Genomic DNA, 23682 nt, shown 5'->3' with positions numbered 1-23682 from the left:
CTATTTTTCAATGCCGGTTAATATAAGACCTCCTCCTAGATCTGCTCTCTTACACTACCTGGAAGCCTTTGATCCCAAAATGGAGTTTCAGCTGAGGGAAAGGAACCTTGCAACACTTGAAGAGATGCAAAATAGTGCAGTAGATGTAAAGGCTAATTTGTTGATCAGAAGGGCAAAGTTGAAGGAAGAAGAGAGGAAGAACATGGATCCAGAGTAATCGACATCATTAGAGGTAAAGATTGACATTCTGGTTAGTGCAGTGGAAGAGATGATGCAAAAGATCACCACAAGGAATGAGAATGATGTTCAAGACCATGGCTCACTGATTGAAGAAGAACAGGTAGCTGATCTAAAACATTTTCTTTCTTATCCCAATTGTCATAGATCTGATAATGATTTTTTTATAGATCATCTTGGAGAAGAGCGATTTGTTGTTCTGACATGTATGCTTGATGATGTGTTTTATGCTGATGATTTTCCTAAGTTTGATCAGTATGATGATGATTCTCCAAACAAAAGCTAATCTTGGAGACAGATCAGTAGCTGGTTTCTAGAAGGAGGAAGTTCACTTTCAATAGCTCGAATACAGTGATCAATCGATGCATATCAGCTATGGAAATGAGGAGGAAAGTGCAAAAAAATTTGAAGTGAAGGATCTTTGCCTTTTTGTTTTACTTCATTTCAGATCATCAAAGACAATTTTCGTGCAATCAGAAATCAACTGTCGATAAGTTTCGATCTTGACCATCTAGAGGGCAATGAAATCCTTGTTCAAGACTTCCCATATCTAGATTTGCAGCCCCCGAATGCTATTGATTGTCGGGTTACAGATGAAGACTTGGAAGCTAAAACATATGATCAAATGATGCAAGATGATTCCGTACCATTATGTTTTGAATCATTTCAGTTTTTGAAGGGAATTTTGCAGCCTGTCGAAAATCATGCAATCTCATTGGAACTAATAGAAAATCGGTTGCAACAATCTTTTCATGTTTTTCATGATCCAATAGCTGATGTGTTGGATGATGTCTACCGTCAAAGTCCTTCTCCATTAGCTAACTATGAGCTTGAAAAAAGTGTTGATACAAACTTGAACTGACAGTCAGTTTCTTTGTCATTTTTAGCAGGAGTCTTGTCACAAAGCTCAGGTGAAAGTTTACATTCATGGTATGAGTAGAAGCAAAATAATCCATTGGATGAGCCATGTCCCAATGCACATGAATTTCAAGATCCTCATGCAGTATTTTTGGAGTCAGATAGAGAATCCATATTATTCAATGTGGGAAAATTTTGATTTGTTTACAAGTTTTCATGTGAGTTGTCATTCAGTAGTTCTCTTCTTGCTCATAAACAAGCATTTGTAGATAATTCAAACAGCAGCCAAAATGCTTACTTGGTTGCATTGGTTGTTTGATTTCACTTGATCAAGTAAGGAATGGATCACTTAGAGTAGGGTGTGATTAATAAGCTCACAGAAGTGAGCATGGTTCAATCAATTTCAAAGTTAGTTTGTGTCGTCAAGTCATCAGTTTTCAGTCATGCATTTCAATTTAAGTTTTTGACCGTATTGGCCCACATGGTTAGGCACTTGGTCTACAGTGTTTTTGACACCTCTAAGGAGCTGCCATCCCCAATAAGGCCGATGTTACTGTCAGTATTTGCATCTTTCCATTAATGATAAAAAATCCTCTTTTCATATCATTTTAGGGATCCTATTCAACAATTTTTTATCATTCAACTAGGTCATGCAAAAAATTAGTCACTGATGGTAGTCCTAGTCCAAGAACATCACTCTTCCCTAAATGTGATTACTTGCTAGCATAGTTTCATATCTTGTTGACTGTACATCATCCATAAAGTTATTTTTTATCATGCCATTTGTATCAGTGATGAGGTCATTATGTCATCTTGAAATTCTGTCCTTCAAGGTCTCATTAGGACTTTAGGGTTTTTCAAGGTTTCATTAGGTCATTAGGGTTGCCAAGGTTCCATTCCATTACATATGACCACCAAGAAAAGGGTGATCAAATAACATCTCTTCACCATGTGAAGATCATTTGTAAAGAGAAATGCTTATTTCATTATGTAATTTAATGTCTTTCAAATGTAATAATTTCACCATCCCAAGCTGTTAACTCAGTGTTCCAAAGATGCCAGACCATCAAAAGATCAATTTTTCAAAGGAAATAGTCAAGTGAAAGGGTAAAGTTTCAAAGGGTTAAGTGTATGCCAAAGGGATTTGTTTTTCCTAAGGGTGTCCAAATCATCATTTTCCACAATCACTAAACCTTAATTTCCTCACCAATTGAGCTAGGGTTGGCTATAGAATCATAGACATCTGAGTATATGAGGCATAAGGAAGGTCATTTCAGTGAGTATGAGGCCATTCCAACTCATACACATCATGTCTCCATCATTTTTCAATAAGTCATTCCAAGGAACAAATCATTTGCCACACATAGGGCCGATTTTTCTTCAAACTATGTTCTAGACGAAACAGGGCAGAATTTGGAAAAGGTGAGAGAGTTTTTTCTCCACAATAGGCCAATGAAGAACAGCCTCCTTCATGTTTTACACAGGTGTCATGGTTTTACAAAAATCTCAAAAATACAGTTGCCTCAGGAGAGTTGATGTACTTCTTGAGTGACCTTTGGAAAATCAATATTTCGCCTAGCTAGATTGACCAAATGAGTTTCTTGATGAGTCAAATGATAATGAAACACAAATATCTTTCCAATGAGCCATCCTAAGCTCAATTTAGAGTTGAGGAAGACCTCCAAAAGTCGACTGAAACAACACTCTGCATTTTGGCAGCCTCATTTTGCACGTTTTGACCAGTCTTGGGAGATCAATCTTTTGACAGTGCAAATGAGCCCCAAATTGAAAAGTTCAAGATGTTCTGGAAAGTATACTTGACAATATTTCCAAAGAACTATTACATGCCAAATTTGGACACTCGGAAGGCCTCCAAATGTGGCCTAAAAAAATCACTATGTGTTTAGTAGGTGGCGCTGCGCGTCTGGAAACTTTTCAGAGTGTATTTTTACACTGGCGCTGAGCATAGATGTAGGTGCTATGCATCTGGGAAAAGGTGTTGTGTTTTGGGAAGTAAGCCACCAAATCATCCATAACACCAAAAATTTCACCAAATTCTCTGCTATTTCCTCTTTTACAAGTAAGTTTCCCTTCTCCACTTTATTTTTAGCTTGCACAAAGAAAGTTATAGACGTTTTCTTCACACTTAAAATCAAACACTAGTTTCTTCTACAAAACACTAACTACTTTGTTTTCCATCACCCATCACTAGAACTAAAAACCCTCTTTACATCATTACCTATCCCCTCATCCATATCCCCTCATCCTAGAAACCCTTTCCCTCACTATCATAATTCATATTTTGTCTAAATCTACCCTAAACACATCCCTACAATTCTAAAGACTCCCACTCATCCCTTCAACCCTTTCTAAAGGTGTGCAACCAAAAAACCTTGCAAACATGGATAAAGAAGACTATGACTATGAGGAGGAAAGAGACTTTGATCTAGCAGAGCATGATGAGTTTGAGTAGCATGATACTCAGACCATTGATTTAGAGACTTAGGATCAAGAAACCATCAAAGACATCATCATATGGGAAATCGAAGCTCAAGTGCAAGCTTTGGTAGAAAATTTGGAGCGGGCCAAATATGTCATCACATATTTGGAGTAAGAAAAAAAGCAATTGAGTGACGAACAAGTTCTCATGGAGCCTAGAAATGCTTAAGATGAAACGACAAAGTGGCAAAGAGGCACAAGTCACTTTGACCCCTATTTAGTAGGAGATTGAAAATGATAGGGATACTTGGCTTGAGAGAGTCAACCTACACCTTGAGGAACTATTAAAGAAGGCCAACGGGGACAACCAGATGCTTAGACACATGGCTTATCACTATAAGACCTGCAATAAGATTTAGGTTAAGGTGGGAATTGAATGGAAAGAAAGAGGAGGATAGAATTAAAATGTTGGTTGAGGCATCCTTGGCCAATCAAAGCACATGATGGTGGTGCTTCACATCAATTTTGGGCAATTTTTAAGCAAATTTTGTCATTTTGTAAATTTTGAAATTCAATACACAGACAAACTACCTAGAAGTGGCACTGCGCTTTTCCTAGGGGCATACAATGGAGGAATGGCTTAAATTTTTGGATAAAAGGTAGTGAGGACATGTACCCTAGCAAGTTTCAAAAGTTTTGGAGAAAAACTGGTCCACCAAAAGGTCCAAAAACACACTTAAAATTTCTACCACTTTTTGAACACACAGAAGAAGTCTTGGTAGAATCAAGTTTTGAGGGGTCAAATGAGCTCCAAATTCAGATCTTAAAGGTGTTCTGGAACGTAGACTTGAGTACCTTTGCAATGAGCTATCATGGGATCAATTTGGATTCCGGGAAGGCCTTCAAAAGGGACTTGAAAATGGCGCTACGTGTTGAGCCAATGGCGCTTCGCATAGAGCAAATTTTGCTCAAGATGCCTATTTTTCCAGTTTTTGACTATGATCATGGATTATATGTCATGACAGATGATTTACTATTGTAAATGATGTCATGGCTTGTAAATATGATGGTCAAAAAGTTGTAGAGGGTAGATTCATTGCTTTAGGAGTTAGTTTGAAGTCAAATGAATCAGTTTTTCACTTTTGGAGGCAAGTTGTTGATAATGCTTATATTCCTGTTCCTATCAGTTAGATCAGCTACTCTTCTCATGGCTTCGACCCCTGAGGCTAGGATGAGTTGTTTCGATGCCTACATCATGTGTTCTCTTAATGATTTGTAGAGGTTGGACTCACTTGGATGCTTAGAGCTTGATTGTACATCATTGTAAGCAATTTGGCAGTGAGATTAATTAGATTTGCAATTATTTTTATGGGATCCCTGTGGTATGGAGTTTTAGCATAGTTTCTTCTTTTGTGATCATTTGTTTACATGTTTTATTTATTCCATCATCAATTTCATTGCTTCTTATTGAATGTTATCAAGTTTGATAGGTATAATCCATTGTAATAGTGCTCTACCTTGGGAAATCATTCAATATTTCACGTTTTCTACTGTTTGAAAAGGATCCATGATTGTCTCATGCACTCCTTAGATCCTCATTAGTCTTAAACACCTCAAACCATTAAGCCTAAAGTGCTAAAGCCTATGCCTACCTTGCCCCATAGAACACCCTGCATTTTTGACCTAATTTCCCAGAGCTAAACTGCCCTGCTCCATCTGATCCAGCAAAACACCAAAAAATTCAATCAAAACCTTTCAAGCTACCATACCTAGCCTAAAATCCTTTACCTGATCCAGTCATCTCAACTAAGATTCTAAAGGAGAGAGCCCTCTCCCGGCCTGGTAGCGTTAGCTACCTGGCTAGGCTTGGTTTGTGGTTACCCTGGAATTGCCTCCCTTAAGCCTGAGGTCAATCTAGGTGATAACATAGCAACGAACATACTAGGGAACGTAGTTTTATGTTCCTCAGCAAAATGTATCAATTTTAGATCTTATTGTTGATGGTGGACAACGATCAGAGACAGGAAGGTTGAAATCATTCACCTGACGACTCCAAATCAGTTTCAAGATCAGATCCAAGGACTCCACTAGAGGATGAAATCGACCAACAAAAAATGAAAGGACAATATGGAAAGATCAGGTATTCAAGTTGGAATTTCATCTAAGATATTATGTTCTTTGTTATAAATTATTTCTTCTCTTTTCCCGAGAATGTCAAGAAGGCTTTACGAAGTATATTGTATTTGAGAAAAGATCCTAGACTTGCATGTGATTCTTTCCCATTGAAGATTGTGAATACAAAATTTTCGCATGACTTCGATCTTGATCAAGACCCTTCTTCTAAATCTTATGATGATCATCTTAAAATTGATGAGCCTAAAGAGACCAAGACTGATTCTACAACTTTTGTATATACACTTATACCTTGTAAAATTCCGGATAGATACAAGCCTCTGATTTTACCTCCTATATCCCAGGCTTTCCCTAAAAATCATTCCCATATCTACCAAGATTTGATGGTGAATGTGACAACATCACTGCCAAGAGACATGTATTACATTTTGAGTCTTTTCTTTACCTTTTTGAAGTTGATGAAGAGGATGTCAGTATTAGGATTTTTGCTCTTTCTTTGCAAGGCAAAGTCAAGAGTTGGTTCAAAACCTTGCTTGATGCGAGCATCTCAAATTTCCAAAAGTTTGTCAAAGTTTTCCTCGACAATTGGATGGTCATACAGAACCCTTTCTTGATTCTAGAATAGTATAACTAGCTGAAAAGACAACCAGGGGAGACAATACAATAGTTTTCTACCAGGTTTAACCAAGTCTATTTTTTTATGTCGGATAATATAAGACCTCCTCCTGGATTCACTCTCTTACACTACCCAGAAGCCTTTGATCCCAAAATGGACTTTCAGCTGAAGGAAAGGAACCTTGCAACACTTGAAGAGATGCAAAATAGTGTAGTATATGTAGAAGCTAATTTGTTGATCGGAAGGGCAAAGTTGAAGGAAGAAGAGAGGAAGAACATAGATCTAGAGGAATCGACATCTTTAGAGGTAAAGCTCAACATTTTGGTAAGTGTAGTGGAAGAGATGATGCAAAAGATCACCATAAGGAATGAGTATGATGTTCAAGACCATGGCTCGCTGATTGAAGAAGAACAAGTAGCTGATCCAAAACACTTTCTTTCTTATCCCAGTTGTCATAGATCTGATAATGATTGTTTTATAGATCATCTTGGAGAAGAGAGATCTGTTGATCTGACATATATGCTTGATGATGTGTTTTATGCTGATGATTTGCCTATGTTTGATCAGTATGATGATGATTCTCCAAACAAAAGCTAATCTTGGATACAAATCAGCAACTGGTTTCTGGAAGGAGGAAGTTCACTTTCAGCAGCTTAAATACAGTGATTAGCCGATGCATATCAGCCATGGAAATGAGGAGGAAAGTGCAGAAAATTTTGAATTGAAGGATCTTTGCCTCTTTGTTTTACTTAGTTTCAAATCATCAGAGACAACTTTCATGCAATCAGAAATCAACCGTCGATAAGTTTCAATCTTGACCATCTAGAGGGCAATGAAATCCTTGTTCAAGACTTCCCATATCTAGATTTGCATCCCCCGAATGCCATTGATTGTCAGGATGAAGATGAAGACTTGGAAGTTAAAACATATGATAATTTGATCCAAGATGATTTTGTACCATTGTGTTTTGAATCATTTTAGTTTTTGAAGGGAATTTTGCAGCCTGTCAAAAATCATGCAATCTCATTGGAACCAATAGAAAATGGGTTGCAACAGTATTTTCAAGTTTTTCACGATCCAATAGCTGATGTATTGGATGATGTCTACAGTCAAAGTCCTTCTCCATTAGCTAACTATGAGCCCGAAAAAAGTGTTGATACAAACTTGATTTGACAGTCAGTTTCTTTGTCATTTTCAGTAGGAGTCTTGTCACAAAGCTCAGGTGAAAGTTTGCATTCATGGTATGAGGAGAAGCAAAATAATCCATTGGATGAGCCATGTCCCAGTTTACATGAATTTCAAGATCCTCATGCAGTATTTTTGGAGTCAGATAGAGAATCCATATTATTCAATGTGGGAAAATTTTGATCTGTTTACAAGATTTCATGTGAGTTGTCATTTAGTAGTTCTCTCTTCTTGCTCATAAAAAAGCATCTACAGAGAATTCAAACAGCAGCCAGAATGCTTACTTGGTTGCATTGGTTGTTTCATTTCACTTGATTAGGTAAGGAATGGATCACTTAGAGTAGCGCGTGATTAATAAGCTCACAGAAATGAGCATTGTTTAGTCAGTTCCAAAGTTAGCTTTTGTCATTAAGTCGTCAGTTTTTAGTCATGCATTTCAATTTACTTTTTTCACCGTATTGGCCCACATGGTTAGGCACTTGGTCTACGGTGTTCTTGACACCTCCAAGGAGCTGCCATCCCCAATAAGGCCAATGTTAGTGTCAGTAATTGCATCCTGCCATTAGTGATCAAAAAGCCTCTTTTCATATCATTTTAGGGATCTAATTCAACAATTTTTTATCATTCGACTAGGTCATGCAAAAAATTAGTCACTGATCGTAGTCATAGTCTAGAAACATCACTCTTCCCTAAATGTGATTACTTGCTGGCATAGTTTCATATCTTGTTGACTGTACATCATCCATAAAGTTATTTTTATAATGCCATTTGTATCAGTCATGAGGTCATTATGACATCTTGAAATTCAGTCCTTCGAGGTCTCATTAGGTCTTTAGTGTTTTTCAAGGGGGGCATGATGGCATCCCTCGACCTCCTCTGTCGGTTGAGCGAGGAATCCCTCACCATATGAATAGTGAGCCCCTACTGGGCCTACCGGGCCTCTCCTTAACCTTGTAACCTTAGCTGAGTTCCTCACTTCTTTGGGGAAGATGAGAAATAAATACCGACGGGCCTATTGTCGAGAGTTCGGCCTTCCCTGATTGCTTATTGGGTTGGTCCTCGCCATATTATCTCCTTTTTTCTTTGTCCCTCCCTTTCTTTGAGAGAAGAGCGTGGTTTCATTAGGTCATTAGGTTTTCCAACGTTCCATTCCATTGCATAATACCAGCAAGTAAAGGGTGATCAAATAACATCCCTTAACCATGTGAAGATCATTTGTAAAGAGAAATGCTTATTTCATTATGTAATTTTATGTCTTTCAAATGTAATAATTTCACCATCCCAAGCTGTTAAATCAATGTTCCAAAGATTCCAGACCATCAAAAGATCAATTTTTCAAAGGAAATAGTCAAGTGAAAGGGTAAAGTTTCAAAGGGTTAATTGCATGCCAAAGGGAGTTGTTTTTTTCTAAGGGTGTCCAAATCATCATTTTCCACAAGAACTAAACCTTAATTTCCTCACCCATTGAGCTAGGGTTGTCTATGGAATCAGAGAAATCTGAATATATGAGGCATAAGGGAGTTCATTTCAGCAAGTATGAAGCCATTCCAACTCATACACATCATGTCTCCATCATTCTTCAATAAGTCATTCCAAGGGACAAATCATTTGCCACACATAGGGCTGGTTTTTCTTCAAACTATGTTCTAGACCAAACAGGGTAGAATTTGGAAAACATGAGAGAGGGTTTTGTCCATAACAGGCCAAGGAAGAAAAACCTCCTTCACTTTTTACACAGGTGTCATGGTTTTAGAGAAATGTCAAAAATACAGTTGCCTCAGGAGAGTTGATGCACTTCTGGAGTGACGTTGGGAAAATCAATATTTCTCCTAGCTGGAGTGACCAAATGAATTGCTTGATGAGTCAAATTTTAATGAGACACAGATAGATTTCCAATGAACCATCCTGAGCTCAATTTGGAGTTGAGGAAGACCTCCAAAAGTTTACTGAAACAACACTCTACATTTTGGCAGCCTCATTTTGCACATTTTGACCAGTCTTAGGAGATTGAGCTTTTGGTAGGGAAAATGAGCTCCAAATTGAAAAATTCAAGATGTTCTAGAAATTACAATCAAAATTCTTTCTAACAAGGTATCCTACATCTAATTTCGACACTAGGAAGGCCTCCAAAAATGGCCTTCAAAAAGTGCTATGCGTTTAGGAAGTGGCGCTACACGTAGAGGCCGATGTTGTCCGTCTCGAAACTTTTCACAGTGTATTTTTACACTGGCGCGGTGTGTTTGGGAAAAGGCACTATGCCTTGGGAAATAAGCCACCAAATCATCCATAACACCAAAACTTTCACCAAATTCTCTGTTATTTCCTCTTTTACAAGTAAGCTGCGCTTCTCCACTTTATTTTTAGCTTGCACAATGAAAGTTATAGACATTTTCTTCACACTTAAAATCAAACCCTATTTTCTTCTAAAAAACCCTAACTGCTTTGCTTCCCATCACCCATCACTAGAACTAAAAACCCTCTTTAGATCATTACCCATTCCCTCATCCGTATCCCCTCATTATATCCCTCATCCTAAAAACCCTTTCCCTCACTCTCATAATTCATATTTTGTCTAAATCTACCCTAAACACATCCCTACAATCCTAAATACTCCCAATCATTCCCTTCAACCCTTTCTAAAGGTGTGCAAGCAAAAAACCTTGCAAACATGGATAAAGAAGACTATGACTATGAGGAAGAAAGAGACTTTGATCTAGCAGAGCATGATGAGTTTGAGCAGCATCATACTCAGACCATAGATTTGGAGATTCAGGATCAAGAAACCATCAAAGACATCATCATACGGGAAATGGAAGCTCAAGTGCAAGCATTGGCAGACAATTTGGAAAGGGCCAAATATGACATCACATATTTGGAGCAAGAAAACAAGCAATTGAGTAACAAACAAGTCCTCATGGAGCTTAGAAATGTTCAAGATGAAATGACAAAGTGAAAAAGAGGCACAAGTCACTTTGACCCCTATTGAGCAGGAGATTTAAAATGATAGGGAGACTTGGCTTGAGAGAGTCAACCTACACCTTGAGGAGTTGTTAAAGAAGGCCAACAGGGATAACCAGATGTTTAGACACATGGCTTATCAATATAGGACCCACAATAAGATTTGCAACATAAGAATCAAGAAGCTGAAAGCTAGGTTAAGGCAGGCCTTGAATGGAAAGAAAGAGGAGGATAGACTTAAAATGTTGGCTGAGGCCTCCTTGGCCAATCAAAGCACATGATGGTGGTGCTTCACACCAATTTTGGGCAATTTTTAAACAAATTTTGTCATTTTGTAAATTTTGAAATTCAATACACAGAAAAACTGCCCTTTTTCCTAGGGGCATCCAATGGAGGAATGGGTTACATTTTTGGATCCAATAAAGTGAGGACATGCACCCTAGAATGTCTTAAAAGTTTTGGAGTAAAACTCGTCCACCAAAAGGTCCAAAAACACCCTTAAAATGACATTTTTGCCACTTTTTGGACACAGAAGCAGCCTTGGGAGAATCAAGTTTTCAGGGGTCACATGAGCTCCAAATGCAGAAGTTATAGGTGTTCGGGAAAGTAGAATTGAATAAATTTCCAATGAGATATCATGGGATCAATTTGTATGTCGAGAAGGCCTTTAAAAGGGACCTGAAATTGGCACTACACGTTGAGCCAGTGGCGATGTGCATTGAGCAAATTTTGCTCAGGATGCCTATTTTTCCAGTTTTTGACTATGATCATGGATTCTATCTCATGGTGGATGATTTACTATTGTAAATGATGTCACGGCTTGTAAATATGATGGTTAAAATGTTGTAGAGGGTAGATTCATTTCTTTAGGATCTAGTTTGAAGTCAAATGAATAAGTTTTTCACTTTTGGAGGCAAGTTGTTGATAATGCCTATATTCTTGTTCCTTGTTTAGTATCAGTTAGAGCAGCTCCTCTTCTCATGGATTCGACCCTTGAGGCTAGGATGAGTTGTTTCAATTCCTATATCATGTGTTCTCTTAGTCATTTGTAGAGGTTGGATTCACTTGGATGCTCAGAGCTTGATTGTACATCATTGTAAGCAGTTTGGCAAGGAGATTAATCAAATTTGTAGCTATTTTTATGGGATTCCTATGGTATGGAGTTTTAGCATAGTTTCTTCTTCTGTGATCATTTGTTTACATGTTTTATGTATTCCATCATCCATTTCATTGCTTCTTATTGAATGTTATCAAGTTTGATAGGTAGAATCCATTGTAATAGTGCTCTACCTTAGGAAATCATTCAATATTTCATGTTTTCTGTTTGAGAATGATCCATGATTGTCTCATGCCCTCCTTAACTCCTCATCGGTCTTAAACACCTCACACCATTAAGCCTAAAGTGTTAAATCCTATGCCTACCTTGCCCCATAGAACACCCTGCATTTCTGATCTAATTTCCCGTACCTAAACTACCCTACTCCATTTGATCCATCAAAACACCAACAAATTCTATCAAAAACTTTCAAGCTACTATACCTAGCCTAAAATCCTTTACCTGATCCAATCATCTCGACTGATATTCTAAAGGAGAGAGCACTCTCCCGGCCTGGTAGGGCTAGCTACTAGGCTAAGCTTGGTTTTTGGTTACCCTGGAATTGCCTCCCTTTAGCCTGAGGTCACTCTAGGTGATAACATAGTGGCAACCATACTGGGGAACGTAATTTTATGTTCCTCAGCAAAATGTATCAAGTTCAGATTTGGTTTTTGATTGTGGACAACGATTAGACATAGGAAGGCTGAAATCATTCACCTAGCTACTCCAAATAAGTTTCAAGATTAGATCCAAGGACTCCACTGGAGGATGAACCTAGCCAACAAAAACATGAAAGGACAATATGGAAATATCAGGTATTCAAGTTGGAATTTCATCCAAGACATTATGTTCTTTGATATAAATTATTTCTTCTCTTTTCCTGAAAATTTCAAGAAGGCTCTATGAAGTGTACTGTATTTGAGAAAAGATCCTAGACCTGCATGTGATTCTTTCCCTTTGAAGATTGTGAATACAAAATTTTTGCATGCCTTTGATCTTGATCAAGACCCTTCTTCCAAATCTTATGATGATCATCTTCAAATTGATGAGCCTAAAGAGACAAAGACTGATTCTACAACATTTTTATATACCCTTATACCTTGTAAAATTCTAGATAGTTACAAGCCTTTGATTTCACCTCCTATATCCCATGCTTTCCCTAGAAATCATTACCTATATCTACCAAGATTTGATGGTGAATGTGAAAACAACACTGTTGAGAGACATGTACTACATTTTGAGTCTTTTCTTGACCTTTTTGACGTTGATGAAGAGGATGTTAATATTAGGCTTTTTGCTTTTTCTTTGCAAGGAAAAGTCAAGAGTTGGTTCAAAACCCTGCCTGATGCGAGCATCTCAAATTTCTAACATTTTGTCAAAGTTTTCCTCGAAAAGTGGGTAGTCAAACAAGACCCTTTCTTGATTCTAGAAGAGTATAACCAACTGAAAAGACAGCTAGGGGAGACAGTACAACAATTTTCTGCCAGGTTTAACCAAGTCTATTTTTCGATGTCGATTAATATAAGACCTCCTCCTGGATTTGCTCTGTTACACTACCCGGAATCCTTTGATCCAGAAATGGAGTTTCAACTAAGGGAAAGGAACCTTGCAACACTTGAAGAGATGCAAAATAGTGCAGTAGATGTAGAGGCTAATTTGTTGATCAGAAGGGAAAAGTTGAAGGAAGGAGAGAGGAAGAACATTGATTTAGAGGAATAATTGACATCTTTAGAGGTAAAGCTCAACATTTTGGTAACTGAAGTGGAAGAGATTATGCAAAATATCACAACAAGGAACAAGTATGATGTTTAAGACCATGGCTTGTTGATTGAAGAAGAACAAGTAGCTGATCTAAAACATTTTCTTTCTTATCCCAGTTGTCATAGATCTAATAATTATTGTTTTATAGATAATCTTGGAGAAGAGAGATATGTTGATCTGACATGTATGCTTGATGATGTGTTTTATGCTGATGATTTGCCTAAGTTTGATCAATATGATGATGATTCTCCAAACAAAAGCTAATATCGCAGACAAATTAGCAGCTGGTTTATGGAAGGAGGAAGTCCACTTTTAGCAGCTCGAATATAGTGATCAGCCAATGCATATCAGCTATGGAAATGAGGAGGAAAGTGCAGAAAATTTTGAAGTAAGTGAAGGATCTTTTCCTTTTTGTTTTACTTCGTTTCAGATCATCAGAGACAGTTTTTGTGCAATCAGAAATCAACCGTCGATAAGTTTCGATCTTGACCATCTAGAGGGAAATGAAATCCTTGTTCAAGACTTCCCATATCTAGATTTGCAGCCCCCAAACGCCACTAATTGTCAAGTTGCAGATGAAGAATTGGAAGCTGAAACACATGATCAAATGATGCAAGATGATTATGTACCATTATGTTTTGAATCATTTCAGTTTTTGAAGGGAATTTTGCAGCCCATCGAAAATCATGCAATCTCATTGGAACCAATAGAAAATGGGTTGCAACAGTCTTTTCAAGTTTTTCATCCAATAGCTAATGTGTTGGATGATGTCTATAGTCAAAGTACTTCTCCATTAGCTAATTGTGAGCCTAAAAAAAGTGTTGATACAAACTTGATATGACATTCGGTTTCTTTGTCATTTTCAGCAGGAGTTGTGTCACAAAGCTCAGATGAAAGTTTGCATTCATGGTATGAGGAGAAGCAAAATAATCCATTGGATGAGCTAAGTCCCAGTGCACATGAATTTCAAGACCCTCATGAAGTATTTTTGGAGTTAGATAGAGAATCCATATTATTCAATTTGGGAAAATTTGGATATGTTTACAAGTTTTCACGGGAGTTGCCATTCAGTAGTTCTCTCTTCTTGCTCATAAACAAGCATTTGTAGGGAATTCAAACAGCAGCCAGAATGATTACTTGGTTGCATTGGTTGTTTCATTTCACTTGATCAGGTAAGGAATGGATCACTTAGAGTAGGGTGTGATTAATAAACTCATAGAAGTGAGCATGGTTTAGTCAGTTTCAGAGTTAGTTTGTGTCGTCAAGTCGTCAGTTTTCAGTCATGCATTTCAATTTAATTTTTTGGCCGTATTGGCCCACATGGTTACGCACTTGGTCTACAGTGTTCCTGACACCTCCAAGGAGCCACCATCCCCAATAAGGCTGATGTTAGTGTCAGTATTTGCATCTTGCCATCAATGATCAAAAATCCTCTTTTCATATCATTTTAGGGATCCGATTCAACAATTTTTTATCATTGCACTAGGTCATGCAAAAAATTAGTCATTGATGGTAGTCCTAGTCCAAAAACATCACTCTTCCCTAAATGTGATTACTTGTTGGCATATTTTCATATCTTTTTTACTGTACATCATCCATAAAGTTATTTTTATCATGCCATTTGTATCAGTCATGAGTTCATTATGTCATCTTGAAATTCAGTCCTTCAAGGTATCATTGGGTCTTTAGGTTTTTTCAAGGTTTCATTAGGTCATTAGGGTTGCCAAGGTTCCATTCCATTTCATAAGACCATAAATTAAAGGGTGATCAAATAACATCCCTTCACCATGTGAAGATCATTTGTAAAGAGAAATGCTTATTTCATTATGTAATTTTATGTCTTTCAAATGTTATAATTTCACCATCCCAACCTATTAACTCAGTGTTCCAAAGATGCTAGACCATCAAAAGATCAATTTTTCAAAGGAAATAGTCAAGTGAAAGGGCAAAGTTTCAAAGGGTTAAGTGCATGCCAAAGGGAGTTGTTTTTTCCTAAGGGTGTCCAAATCATCATTTTCCACAAGCACTAAACCCTAATTTCCTCACCCATTGAGCTAGGGTTTGCTATGGAATCAGAGACAATATGAGTATATGAGGCATAAGGGAGGTAATTTCAGAATGTATGAGGCCATTCCAACTCATACACATCATGTCTCCATCATTTTTCAATAAGTCATTCCAAGGGACAAATCATTTGCCACACATAGGGCTTGTTTTTCTTCAAACTGTGTTCTAGACCAAACAGGGCATAATTTGGAAAAAGTGAGAGTGGTTTTTGTCCAAAATAGGCCAAGGAAGAAAAACATCCTTCACTTTCTACACAGGTGTCATGGTTTTAAAGAAATGTCAAAAATACAGTTTCCTCTGGAGAGTTGATGCACTTCTAGGGTGACCTTGGGAAAATCAATATTTCTCCTAGCTGGTGTGACCAAATGAGTTTCTTGATGAGTCAAATAATAACTAGACATAGATAGCTTTCCAATGATCCATCCTGAGCTCAATTTTGAGTTGAGGAAAGCCTCCAAAAGTTGACTGAAACAACACTCTGCATTTTGGAAGCCTCATTTTGTACATTGTGACTAGTCTTGGGAGATTTATCTTTTGATAGGACAAACGAGCTCCAAATTGAAAAATTCAAGATATTCTAGAAGGTAGACTTGACAAGATTTCCAACGAGCTATCCCACGTCCAATTTTGACACCGGGAAGGCCTCCAAAAGTTGCCTTCAAAAAGTGCTACGCATTGAGGAGGTGGCGCTGCGCCTTTGGAAAATTTTCTTAGTGTATTTTTACATTGGCGCTGCACGTAGTGCTAGGCACTGCGCGTCTGGGCAAAGGTAGTATGAATTGGAAAATAAGCCACCAAATCATCCATAACACCCAAAATTTCACCAAATTCTCTGCTATTTCCTCTTTTACAAGTAAGTTGCCGTTCTCCACTTTATTTTTAGCTTGCACAATGAAATTTATAGACATTTTCTTCACCCTTAAAATCATACCCTAGTTTCTTCTACAAAACCATAACTGCTTTGTTTCCCATCACCCATCACTAGAACTAAAAACCCTCTTTACATCATTACCTGTCCCCTCATCCATATCCCCTCATTATATCCCTCATCGTAAAAGCCCTTTCCCTCACTCTCATAATTCATATTTTGTCTAAATCTACCCTAAACACATCCCTACAATCCTAAAGACTCCCACTCATTCCCTTCAACCCTGTCTAAAGATGTACAACTAGAAAACCTTGCAAACATGGATAAAGAAGACTATGACTATGAGGAAGAACGAGACTTTGATCTAACAAAGCATGATGAGTTTAATTAGCATGATACTTAGACCATTGATTTAGAGACTCATGATCAAGAAACCATCAAAGACATCATCATACAGGAAATGGAAGCTCAAGTGAAAGCTTTGGAAGACAATTTGGAGAGGGATAAATATGTCACCACATATTTGGATCAGTTGTTAGAGTCAGTCCTTTGGCCTTCCTTTAGTGATTAAAATGGGCCTCTTACTATGTTTGGTTTTGTTAGATGTTTTGCACATGATATTCAGTGCAAAACATGTCATAATTGTGTCCATCAGAAGCAGCTCACAAAAATCTTTCCAATAGCACTCCAAAAGCCAGCTCCCAAATCAGAAGATATGGTCAAATGAAGATTGTTGCTCATTTGATGGGACGACTACTATCCCAACCAATTGTTGCTTAAATTGGGCAGCAACAAAGTACTTGTCTATAGTGATAACATCTCGCCTAGAAATGCTTTTGAAACTGTATACAAAAGGGCTTGCAGTGCAAAGAAGATGATCAAGGTTGCTTTAGTGTTGTAGGGTTACCAGTGGATGAGAATTATGTCAATTTCATGAAATTAATTATGACAATTGCACAACATTTGAATGTTTATCAATCCTAAAGACTATCATAAACATTTTTTTTATTATCTCATCAAGAAATAATGAGTCTCATGGATGGATTGTGATAGAGGAGAGAACATAGCATTTAAGGTCTATTTCCATGCTGCTAATCCTCATCTCAACATATGGCGTAGAGGTTTACAGCTGCTGGTCTCATGGTTCTAGAAAGAAATACTTGGAGATTCATAGGACATTTCAGCTAGGAAAGCATTTCTCTTTATCCCAAGATTAAGTGTGTCTTTGCCTCATTTACGAAGTGTGTCTTTTAGGCATTTTAGCAAGAGCTTCAGGTCATATCGTGAAAATTTCAAGGGCAAGCCAATGTTGAAATGACTGTGGAGTGCCTTTGACCACTTCTTGTTGGGTAAGACAATTGAAAGGACAAATTCATCTTGTAGTTTTAAGTTAGCTTCTTCATCTGAAGAGGAAGACAATTATCGTGTGGGAGATTTACCTCTCTTCTCTCCAACATTGAGGAGCTCTTCATTAAATATCTCAGAGCAGAAGAAATATTGTTTAGTTGCAAGTAAAAAAATGGTGGGCATATTTCTCACTGTGTGGGTTCAGAGCGAATTGAGATATCATGTACACAATTTGAAGGTTTCTTGTGTTGGATGCGGGCTAATGGGTTACCTAGGCAACAAGGGTTGTGTTTCAGTTAGCATGTCTCTATATCAGACAACCTTCTGCTTTATGTGTAGCTACTTGGCCTTTGGGCAGAAAGATGGCGATGAACTCAGAAGGAATTCTGATGTCTTGGAAATCCTCAAGAACACGTACTTTCCACGGCTTCATAGTTTTTCTGAAGAAAAATCACCTGAAACTATTCTGCAGCACGATAGAGTTATTTGGCTTGGGGATATGAATTATCGCATTTCTCTCAGTTATGGTGATACAAAGAAGCTCTTAGAAAAGAATGATTGGGAGGCACTATTGGAGAAAGATCAGGTGAAAATATGCATTTGTCCTTCCAAGGAAAGTTATGCAGAGAAGGCTATGATGAAGAAAATGCATACAATGCATGAATGGAAGTATTGTTGAAGACCAACCAGCTCCAAATCCCATGCACCCCTGCATCCACAAAACATACAAGTTTAAAAAAAAAAAATTGAAGCCAAGTCAAAATCGAAAGCCAAGACAATTTAAGTGATGCTGCACATAGCACTGTGGCACTGCGCGTAGCACTATGGCGCTGCGCGTAGCACTGTGGCACTGCACTCTTAGGTTTAGCATTGCGCATAGCCTGTGGGTGTGACATCCCTTTACTACTTATGCTAGATTCTTTGAGGTTTTCTCTCCTAAAAAGGGGGAGCATGTTTTTGTCTCTGCCACTTCAGGAGCTGTTGGCCAGCTTGTTGGGCAGTTTGCAAAGTTGATGGGTTGCTATGTTGTAGGGAGTGCAGGTAATAAATAGAAGGTTGATCTGCTGAAACATAAATTGGGTTTTGATGATGCTTTCAACTATAAGGAGGAGCATGACTTGGAGGTGGCTTTAAAAAAGATTTTTTCAGATGGGATCGACATCTATTTCGATAATGTTGGTGGTGATATGCTCAATGCAGTGCTGGGGAATATGAAAGTCCATGGCCACATTGCTGTTTGTGGTATGATTGCTCAAACTGGTGTTCAAAGTGAACAAGGTGATTATAGTTAAAATGAAGTCCTGGTAAGCTCATCGATAGGACAATGAGGTAGAAAAGGCGATCAGGGAAGATGCCATGGATACATTTTCGAAATCTATAGTGTATAGATTTTGCGTATGGAGGTTTTGGAGGAGCTTATTATATGATTAAAGAAGTGCCAGCTAGGAGTTGATTCCCAGTATCTCCAGCATTCGATGAGAATCATGTTCAAAATCCAACATTTCTAGATTTCCAAAAGCATCTAGTGAAAAAGTGGAAATAGTTTGTCAAATGGTTACAAAATCAGCAGGAAGATCTTTAGTTCCATTTTCTGGGGGAACAAGAACAGCAAGCTGATCAACTAACTCCAAAATTCATGCAGGCAGGTGCAAGGTGGCAGTCAAAGGGCAGATTTTGTGGAATTCCACCCTTAAAGGAAGCAGATCTTGACCAAAATTCACTGATTTTGGTTTTCAAAACAACCCTATTTGCCATAGTTCATGAGAGTTTTATTCAATATTGTTTAGTTTATAATATTGTTTTATGATAGGATTTTATTATTAATTTTATTTTTTATTTCCTATGTTGAGGAAATCAAAATAGATTTGTAATTTAGTATATATAGGATTATTTTTAAAAGATAGAGGTTCGATTTTTGCAGCAGAGAGAGGCTACTTGGGACTGTGTAAAGTTTTCTTGAATATCATTTTAATAAAGCAGTTTTTTCCCTTTAGACCTAGGATCCATCAAGGTGTTTAATGTTCAGTATGTTTTTCCTGTAACTCACTTACATATTTTGTTTCCTCTACATTGTTACAACATTATCTAAGAGATGTGTTAGGAATTCATCTACACACGATGCTCCTTTCATGATGATTTGGTTGTTAAATGTAGTGGTTGTCTTTGCAGAATCCATCCTCTATTAGAAGCTTTGTTGAGCAACCCTGTGTTTCTCGTTCATCTAAAGTTGCTGCTGCAGATCCATCCCCTATTTGATGCCTGCAGGGCAACGAGATTTCTCCCCTATTCTTCTCACATTTGCAATCTTTTATCTGGTTGAACATTGAACTTACTTTGCCCCAAGTTTGTCGGCAGAAATTGGCAACAACTCCATAGCCCAATGGTCCTTTCCCTTGTTGTTTTTTACCCAAAAAACCTTTCAAAAAAATCCCCGCACTCCATAGCTAGCCTAAGAATCAGTTATCACAGCCACATTTTGTTGGCAAAGAGAGAGCCCTCTCTAGTCTAGTAGGGCTAGATGCCAGATCAAAAGCTTGGTCTGTGGTTACCTCAGAATTACCTATTCTCATCCTTGAGGTTCATTCTGAGTGCTAACACTAACCAGCCTACAAGAAGACCCTACTGTGCAGAGGCTGTAAACAAAGGCATGAGAGCTGCAGTAGCACTACAATGAGATAAAAGGGATAGCGCATACTGTTGCCCTCACAGAGAGACTCGCGAAGCTGCAGGGGGCCAAGGCATTGAAGGGGCAGGTAGATGTAGCTCAACTCAAAGAGGCAGAGTTGAAGGCGCACTTGAAGCCTTGGTTGGATGAGGTCTACTCGATCATGGCCTCCATTGAAGGCAAGCTGGCTAGTCTGTAGGAGACTCAACAGAAGCTTCAGGCTGACAGTGCAGGGCTAGGAATGGAGCAGTTGGTCGAGGAAATAAAGCAGGCGGTCGCGTAGTGCACCGCCAAGGTAGCAGTCATACAAGTCAAGCTGGGGGGTTTTCACACCAAGATCTCCACACTTGCAGTGTGACTCAAGGGTGAGTCACCATGTTTATGTTGGTGGCCTATTCGCAACAAGTTCCCTCAAGAGGCAGTTTTGGCACTAAAAGCCCATGTTTTTGGGCAGAAGGCCCAAATTTTGTAATAAATATGTAAAGTTTCTGCCTTTTGTGGTCGCAGAGTGCGAAGATGTCAAAGGGTTGTCTGCCCTTGTTTTGTAAAGTCTCATGTCGGCTCTAAAGATCTACCCATGGTCTACGGACTATGGTATTGTATAAAAAGGGAGCCTTAGAATAGTTTATAGGAGATAGTAGTAGTAAGAAGAGTTTTGGGTAAGAAGTTATAAGTGTTCTTGGGTCTTAGCATAGGTAGAGGCTCTGCAGCTGAGTGTGCATAGGCCTAGGGTGGAAGTCAGCAAATGAGTGCACGGACCTCTGCAACTATGTGCGTAGGGTGGATAGAGTCTGTAATGAACTTGAGATATCAATAAAGAGAAGTATTTTACAAATCACTGTGTATTTTGTCTCTTTTTAATGCATCCGATTATATTATGATACGATTTGGGTTTACATTATAATGCTTATTTAATGCGCAAATGTATTCGATTATATCTATTAATTGAATGCGAGCAAGAATATAGGATTGTGTGAAGATAACTATAAATGATTGGTAGATTAGGTAACACTTAAGGTAACTTGGGAACTTATGTAGTAATGTAGCCATAGAGGCATGTAAGTGTCTGGACCTCAGGCTAGGGCTATGCGTAGATCAGTTGGGTACCTTCAAGGAGGTATTGAAGGATGGAAGAGAAGGAGCATCAACAATCCCTAAAAGCTTATTGATCTGCACGAAGGCAGGATCAGGAAGTATAGGTTGACATCACAACCATCTCAGGGTGTGGAAACTTGGTTCTTTCACCCCCCCATACTACTTTGGGTGAGACTTTGATCCACATTCCATGGGCTGATGCCGAAAGGGCCAGTAGTGTAGGGATTTGCTTGGCTGACTAATGGTGAACCTGGGTTACGGCCCATCAAGCTAATAGTAGCACAGATCATAATCACTAGTGCCACACAAATACCTAAAAACCCGCTTCACTGATATCCAATGTTCCTTCCCTAGTTTTGACATAAACCTACTCAATACTCCCATTGCATGTACATTTTTTGGTATAGTATAGACCATTGCATACATTAGGTTACCAACTGAACTTGCATTGGAACATGAGACATGTCTTCTTCCTCTTCTTGTGTGTTGGGACGCTATTCAACATATAACTTTACACCTACAGGAATATTAACCTTCACCAATTTACTATCCTGCATATCAAACCTCTACAATATTCTCTTGACATACTTCCTCTGGTTTAACCAAAGCTTCCTCTTTGCCCAATCTCGTTTAATTTCCATGCCCAAAATATATGTTGCAGGACCATTATCTTTCATGTCAAATTAAGAGGACAATTGGGTCTTCAAATCCTGTACAATTTCTTTTTCATTTCCAACTAGCAACATATCATCCACATACAAGACCAGATAAATAAAATGGTCATAAATTAATTTAAAATACACACAATTATCTTATTTGCTTCTGGTGAAGCCAAGTCCCTATATATATGTATCAAATTTTTTATACGACATCCTTGGTGACTATTTTGACCCATACAGAGACCTTTTAAACTTGCATACCAGTTCTTTGTTACCCTTCACCACAAAGCCTTCAGGTTGCTTCATGCAGATCTCTTACTCCAGATCCCCCTAATGAAATGTTGTCTTCACATCCATTTGTTCTACCTAAAAATCAAAAGCAACAACAACAAATAAAAGTAATCTAATAGAAGCTACCTTGGAAACAAGAGAAAAAATATCACCAAAATCAATTCCCGACACCTGGGAATAAAATTTTGCTACCAACTGAGCTTTGTATTTCTCCACCTTGCCTTCTTCATTTATCTTCTTCTTAGACACACATTTGTTTCCAATGGGTTTCCTTCAAGCCGGAAACTCCACTAGATCCTAAGCCTCATTTTTGTGAAAATATTCCATTTCATCAACCATGGCCTCTTTACACAGTTTTCCATCCTCTGAATCTACTTCTTCCCTCACATCTCTAGGATCATCACGAGTAATAGATAAAGAAACATTTGAACAGAAATTAGATGGACTATACCTTTCTAGCTACCTTATTTCTTGAACTGATCTTCTCACAGCTGGAGTTTGTGGATCTTCATCTTCTGATTCCTCTTTTGTTGTACAGTCTGATTCTTCCTCCTTTAGCTCAAACTCTATCTTATCAGGTTCCTTTGGTAGGAATTCATGTTTAATAATATATTTCACCTCTCTAAACACCACGTCTCGACTGTACACAACCTTCCTTGTTTCTAGCTTCCAAAGCTTATAACCTTTTAAACCATCCTTATACGCAATAAAGATGCACCTTTCAGATTTACTATCCAACTTTTTCCTTTTCTCCTTTGGAATATGTACATAGGAATCACATCGAAATACCCTCAGATGTGAAAGACAAGGGTTATTACTAGTCCATACCTCTGGTGGATTCTTATCGTCCAACGCTGATGAAGGTGATCTGTTGACTAGGTAACATGGAGTCTCCACCACCTCTACCCAGAATTCCTGTACTAACTCGGTACCACTAAGCATGCTTCTTTCCTTTTCCATCAATGCAGTGTTCATTGTTTCTATAAATCCATTTTGTTGAGGTGTGTATGGAGTAGTATTCTATCATGCTATACCACACTTCTTACAGGAATATTTAAATTCCTTCATGCAAAACTCTCCACCATTTTCTGTCCTCAACACCTTTATCTTATTCTCTGTCTGGTTTTCCACTGGAGCCTTAAATTCTTTAAACCTATCAAATAATTTAGATTTATTCCTAAGGAAATATATCCATTTATTCCTTGAGAAGTTATCTATAAATGATACATAGTACACAGAATTAGCCATTGATGGAACTGACACAGGTCCAGACACATCACTGCGCACAAGCTCTAGTATTTGTTTTTCCCTCTTAGCACTAGAGGGGAAACTCACCCGATTCTGCTTCGCATATACAAAATTTTCACAGAAATCAAAATCCATAGAGAAATTAGAGATACCTTCTAC

The sequence above is a fragment of the Pinus tabuliformis genome, chromosome X, assembly GCF_031772625.1.
Source record: "Pinus tabuliformis cultivar Carrire ecotype Pingquan chromosome X, CPIR1, whole genome shotgun sequence".
NCBI lineage: Eukaryota > Viridiplantae > Streptophyta > Pinopsida > Pinales > Pinaceae > Pinus > Pinus tabuliformis.
The sequence above is the reverse complement of the archived record's forward strand: the minus strand, read 5'-3'. Positions refer to the sequence as shown.